The sequence below is a fragment of the Equus caballus genome, chromosome 17, assembly GCF_041296265.1.
Source record: "Equus caballus isolate H_3958 breed thoroughbred chromosome 17, TB-T2T, whole genome shotgun sequence".
Classification (NCBI taxonomy): Eukaryota; Metazoa; Chordata; class Mammalia; order Perissodactyla; family Equidae; genus Equus; species Equus caballus.
In genome coordinates, this window is record NC_091700.1 from 41,739,567 (window position 1) to 41,744,592 (window position 5,026).

The window sequence follows — 5,026 nt, forward strand, 5'->3', positions numbered from 1 at the left end:
CCTTGGACAAATCTTGATAAAATAAGTCAATAACTTCTTTTAGATATTGCAAAAATGTTAGATAGGATTGTGAGAAGAAAATCTATAGTCAAAACTGTAGAATTTCCCTGTACCCCGATATAATCAAGCATAGTACTCATAAGTGAAATATAATCAACTACCACTTATATTAATTTGCATTATTTATGCAACCTGTCAGGGAAATACTGATGGGCGCTAACTGTGCTGTTCCTATGAATGAGTGGAAACACAGTAGTAGAATCAATTAACTATTGTTCTTTCATTTACTGAGTAAGATACGAGACTCCCTTTCAACTTGCTCTTTTAAGATAACTGGGACCAAATTAGTGAAATAGTGGGTGTAAACACAGAAAAATGTTAGATATAATTAGGAATATAAATGAATCACATCATTTATCCAAGAGTTCTACAGAAACTTAAAGGAAAAATTATGCCAGGATTGGCTGAAATGTGTAGTTTGTATTTGCATAGGAATCATTACAATGTACTCAATCAACAATTGAATCACCTGTGTTTTGTGTTTCATAAATACTTAAGATAGTCCCTGCCCTCAAGGAACTTTGCTAATTGTAATTTATTCATCAGTATGGCTCTAGATCCAAGATATATTGATAAATGCAAAAAGCAAATTGTTAAATATTTGTATGCATAATATGACCCAGTAGAAACAACACAACAGGGGCCAGCCGGGTGGCGTAGTGGTTAAGTTCACACGCTCCACTTCAGCAGCCCAGGGTTCACAGGTTCGGATCCCAGGAGCAGACCTACACACCGCTCATCAAGCCATGCTGTGGTGGCATGCCACATACAAGATAGAGGATGATTGACACAGATGTTAGCTCAGCGACAATCTTCCTCAAGCAAAAAGAGGAAGATTGGCAACAGATGTTACCTCAGCGCCGATCTTCCTCACCAAAAAAACCCCGAAACAAAACAAAAAAACCCACCATAACAACAAAAACTATAGAGCCTTATGTATAGGAAAAAGTATGAAGTAATATACACCAAAATATTATATCTTAGCAATAAAATTACAGAGGACAATCTCTTTTATATTTATCTGATAAATTTTTTACAATATTCTTTGGGGAATAGAAAAATAATTTTAAAAATAAGAGAAAAGACTGGCTCTGGAGGAAGCCCTGTATACTAAAGAATGGTGAATTTTATATCCACACCTAAAAATCTAAAAAGCTGCAGCAGAATTTAGTTAATTACAGGATACATTGTATTTCATGGCAGTTTATTTAAAAGGATTCAGAAACTTTAGTTGACGCCATGCCAGGCACAAGGATAAACTTGGTCCCCAGACCCAGGGAAGCAGTGGTAGTGAGGCCACGTGTGGAGTAGAACAGTTCTAGCAGACGCTGCACTTTAAAAAAGACACTGATAAGCCAGTGAAGGCTACCAGGCTGCTGGGGGTCAGCATAATTAATCCTTGAATGAATGAATGAATAATCCTTGAGGACACTGGGAATGTTAGAAGAAAATGTTCAATCCACTTGGCTGTTAAAGCCAAAATGACTTGTGAAATGCTCACTGTTATAAGAAGACTAGAAATAAAGTCAAAAAAAATCTATAGGTGTGTGATCCTCACAAATGTATTTCAGGAAATAATCATAGACGTGTATCAGATCTTATAGTTCATCACTTGAAAAAAATGGGTAGATACATTCTCTGTTGCCCTGGAGGCAGAGTTATTGGAAGGCACAGGGAAGCAGATTTCAGTTTAAGATGGGAAAGAACTTTCCTATTAGTTCACTGCTAAAATTGCTGCCTTGCGAAGAAATGAACTTCTGGTCCCTGGAATTGTTCTAACAGCTGTTTTAAAATGTAGGTTTTATTATTATTCAGGTATGGTGAGCCGACAGATCAAGAGATGATTGCCGTTGAAAAAGATAATTTCTTACAGTTCCCAAGAGAAGAGGGTACACCACGCCACACAGGGACACACAGGTAAGCACCAGAGTTGCTCAGGAGGCCAAAGGAGCAGAGGAAGGCATGGACACAAGCCTTTATTGTGGTTTCCGTGGGCAAGGCAGGGTAAGCGTACTTAGGATGGGTTAATTTGAATAAGTTCAGCAGGCTCTAGGCAGAGCGGCTGTCCTGAGTTGTCTGGTACGTGGCCCCAGGGTAATTAGCATGGGGAATCTTGACCTGGAGTGTAAGAGCCAGAGAGAGGTGAGGGCTCTGGATTGCGTCATTTGCAAATGAAATGCAGGCTCCTGGGGTGAGTTGATTGCTGTCTCTAGGAACTAGCTAACCCTGGATAGGGCACTCCCTCCCCTGTCAGTAAGACCCCAGATTCCAAAGCATCAAGAATACAGAAAATAATAAGATATGATGAATACACAGGCTAGATCACTATCCCAGAGATCTCGAAAATATAGCTCCTGCTTGGTGAGAGGCTGAATTGGATGTTTTCTAAAACTCTGTGATTCTGATTCACTCATACTGTTACTGAGTCTCCAGACAAGTTAAGTTGGAAATGAGGGAGCAGGAGATGGAGGGTCTCCAGGGATCTGTCCTAGGATTTGTCATATTAAAATTCGTGTTCCTTCTGGCAAGGGAGATGACGCTAGGAATGTAGTGCCAACTCACAGGGTAAACGACGTGTCACACAGTTCTGTGAGTAGAAAGAAGTGACTTACAAGTAATGAACAAGAAACCGAGATTATATATTTGGGGATAAATTGTCAGAAATATAAGTATGGTCTCCTAGGTTTTATTTAAGCTCAGAAAGAGATCTCTGAAGTACCAGTCCAGGGTGTGGTCACAATCAAAATTATCTGTAAAATGCTATCATTAGGAAGGATTTTGAAAAGTGAAGAGAGAATTGTATTATTGATGCAAATAATCCATCATCAATCTATAAGTCAAAATTGGGGTGAGTTTAATATAAGCCAGATCTAGGGACTAGCCTGGGGCCTTCCTTTCCCGAGGAAGGAAGGGCACCAAACTAGTGAGGTGTACAGAGTGGTTATATACTGTCTTGGAACAAAGAGCATGCATCCCATATGACAGGAATGTCCCTTTTGCAATAGTCACGAGATTGCTTTACCAACGCAGCAGATAAGTGAACACAGCAGGTCAGCAGTCACAAGGTGAGCACAGCGGGTCAGTAATTCCTTAGTTTAGGGAGAGATGCTTGTCCTTAAATAAATGCCGATGTGGGGAAAGTTATGTCCCTATCTTTAAGGGCATTGTTCTTGTCTTTGGGACATTGCAAATGTTTTAAGCAGATGTACAGTGCATGCTCAATAGGCCACATCAGGCCCTTTTGGAAAGACAAGATCAGGTCGAATTAGTTTTAACCCAAGTGGCTTCCTCATATACTCTAATATATCCTATTGCTTGACATTTATTTATCAGTATCAACCATTATAAGAAACAAGACACAAAACTTGTCTTTCCTTACCTGTGTTTGGTTTGCTTATTGCATTTCAGGTGAAAAGGTGAATTGAAAAAAGCACAAGGAAGAGCATAAAGTGACCCAGAGACAGTGGGCCATTGGACACATGGGCCTGTCAATCTGAAAGTCAAGGCTGAGGAAGAATATTATCCAAATCTGTAAAATCATGGTGAGTATGGGTGGGTAGGTGACCTTGGACTTGCTTATCAAATTCCTGAACACTAAAAATTAAGGCAGCAACCTTTGGAACTTAAAAAAGGAATATTTAGAGGCAAAAAGTTTTATGTTATTTTCATGCTGTGTAAGAAAGGGATTTTTCCACCCAGAGGTGTATAGGAAGACATAATTTTGAAACTGACTTGTTAAGCAAGAAGGCATCTTAGAGACCATTTGACCAAATTGGTGCTTCACACATGGAGAAAGTGGCCCGAGGGAGATGAGGTGTCTTGGCCAAAGTGACATAGTTAGCAAAATCCAGGTAATTCAGCATTCGTTAAACAAATATAAGCACGCACTGTCAGGCACTGTATAAAGTTTATTCTATCCTGCCATGTGATTACATAAATCCGTTAACCATTTCTAAAGGTTTCTAAAGGATTTTTGATAGAAGCCAGAAATTTAGGCATATATCTTTTATAATGTTGACAGCATGAAAGACTGTTTAGCAATCCTACAAAACATATCCTCTTGCAACTGTCTGAGACAGAACAAAGGCCAGGATAGAACATCTGATAAATTCACATTTGATTACCCTTATTTAGTGGTTGGTACCTGTAGAAGTGCCAAAAATGATGAGATAAATATCTACCTTTTTGGGTTATCTGTGTGGCGGCTCTCCATTAGCACAGGTAAACAGCAGTTAATGATTCACTCGCTGTCTTCCCTGGGTTCTGCAGACATGGAGGTGTGGCCTCAAAGGCAGATAATGAGGAAACGTGTGTTACGTGGCTTTGTGTTATATTCTTGTAATTAGATTGGACTAGGTCCACTGAGGCTCAGAAAATTTATTATACTTTAAACTAATGAAGGTCACTACAACATACTCTCTGTAGTTGGCATTTGTGAATTTTTTCCTAGATCCTGTTCCTCCCATTAAACTCATCTTTAGAAAAGGCTCATTATTTGCTGGATTTTACAGATTCAGACTTTATGAAGACTCAAACTCTGAAGTTCCATTTTTAGTTTTTTACTTTTAAAGGACACTTTAAAGCAAATATAATAATACAAATTAAATTACAGGAAAAATGTTTAAACTCATCACAAAACAATTTTCCAACATTTTAGAAGTATATATCTTCCTATAAGCAATTGTCACACTAATTATAAAGCTGATCCTCCCTATTTGATAGGGATCTTGGAAAATAAGACTGGCGTACTTAATTGGCATAACAAGTATCACCCGCAGCTCTTCTCAGAAATGTTGGTATTGATGCGGGCTCGGCGATGCAAAGAGTCGAAAGAAAGATTTCTTGGACTCTCAAGGTCTGGTAGTAGTGCTCATATATTCAGAAAATAGCATGGAAACAGGACCCGTGGGCAGTAAAGAGCTGCAATGTGTTGAAGTTTAGGGCTAAATGTATAAGGCATGGGTAT